Genomic DNA, 1,978 nt, shown 5'->3' with positions numbered 1-1,978 from the left:
GTCTCTCCATCCTGTCTCAAACTTAAAAACTCCTGAGCCAACCGCTCCCGCTCCACCCATGGAACATAGCGGGCGCGAAACATCTCCCTGAATTGCTCCCAAGTAACAGCAGCTCTCTGATCATCAATGTACAATCCGGTCGGCAATCTAGCCCCTAGCCTCAGCAGGTTCAGGGCACATCGGACCTTCTGGTCAGTAGGGCATGAACACGTGAAGAAACATCCCTCCACGTCAGACAACCACCTCATAGCTCTAATCGTATCTTGTGTACCATCAAACGTCAGGGGCTTCATGTTATTGAAGTCCCGATACTGGAAACCCCGTCCAACTCCACCTCCTCCTAACGCTGTTACAGCTGATGCAGCTGTGGCGGCAACCGTCTCTGCAAGGTCTATGTAACGCTCGTCAAAGTACTCAATCATAATGGTCTTAACAGACCCAAACATCTCCGGTAGCTGCGCCCGAAACAAATCGGCAACCTCATCATGTAGGACCTCTCGAATCCTGGCATCTAGCTCATCCGTCCCCATCTGTACCACAGGCTCAGGTGCTACCGACACCTCCTAGCCTCCGTCCCCCGATCCTGATCTCGACCCGGATGCAGTCACAAAATGTCTCGTCATCACCATAGTGAAAACACACCAACAGATATTAGATAATCACATAACAATAGGGGACCAACTCCCGACTAAGCCATAGGGGTCGTGACTTCCTTGCTATGTGTATGGGTCCAGTGCTTTCAGTAGTACGGGCTCATACTACCTTCCACACCTACCCATATTTGTCTCAAGTATCACCACAACACCCTAACAATATACATAACATAGCTAGTGCCCAACCCTCATTCTTAGAGGAATGCTAAACCATCTCACGACTGCCCTCACGGCTTCTCACGAACCACCCATCCATGAAACTTCCATCAACCTTGCAGTACTAACGTAGGCTAGTCGTACATAACGCTGGACCCTATAGACTTTCGAATATCTGATCCTACCCTAAGGTCGAATTAAACATTCTCAATCTATAAGATCTTGATTACATACAGTCGTGATGCATACACAAGTAACTACAGTAATGATGTCAATCTCATATAAGGAAAACCCTAGGCTAGCAGGCATCATGTAATCAGGCAATTTTGTCATGCAACTCTTGATGATCCCTAGCCTAGTACTAGCATGTTGTTCTAACATATCACATAATCAAATAGTTGTATGGTATTTTGGGATCTACTTACTGGCTCCGGCTGATTGTACACCTTACATCCTCCTTCACTTAGTTTGAAAACCATTTTATAAATCATTTGAAAACCTTTTCCTGATTTGAGACTGAATTCACACGAATGTTCCTCCAATTCACTCAAACCAAGGCTCTGATACAAACTTGTAACACCCATAAAAATTCAAGCCAATTTAAACTTTTAAAACGTTTCAAATCCATTAAACATTACACCTTGTTTTCAAAATGTATCATATCAGAGTATCCCATAAACAAATTCATAAAAAGTGAGGAGCTATATGATCACGCCTTAGCCTTGCCCGATCTCCTGAAGTGCCTGAAACAATAAACTGAAATTGTAAGCCCAAAATCTTAGTGAGTTCCCCCAAAATACTGATACACATATAGTGCACATAACCATGTTAGCAACATCATAACATAACAAACTGAACAGAATTCATTGGGTCCACAGCTTACAGACTGGATTACCCCCTGGGCCTACAATGTAAGTCTGGATTGCATTGCGGGCCCACAGCTCACATCTGCCTTGTCGTCAAGCCCACAGTACGAGTCTCCCTTATCCCTTAACTGGAATGCTCCCGGGTTTGTTGGATTACCGCACGAAGCAGTCTCACCTCAACCCATCCCACATAACATATCAACATATAACATAACCACTAAGCATGCAGATAATCATGTAACACAGGTAGTCCTACAAATCTACCTAACTGGCATAACCACTAAGCATGCAAATAATCATATA

The sequence above is a fragment of the Lactuca saligna genome, chromosome 5, assembly GCF_052625555.1.
Source record: "Lactuca saligna cultivar CGN05327 chromosome 5, ASM5262555v1, whole genome shotgun sequence".
In the NCBI taxonomy this organism is placed as follows: domain Eukaryota; kingdom Viridiplantae; phylum Streptophyta; class Magnoliopsida; order Asterales; family Asteraceae; genus Lactuca; species Lactuca saligna.
The sequence above is the reverse complement of the archived record's forward strand: the minus strand, read 5'-3'. Positions refer to the sequence as shown.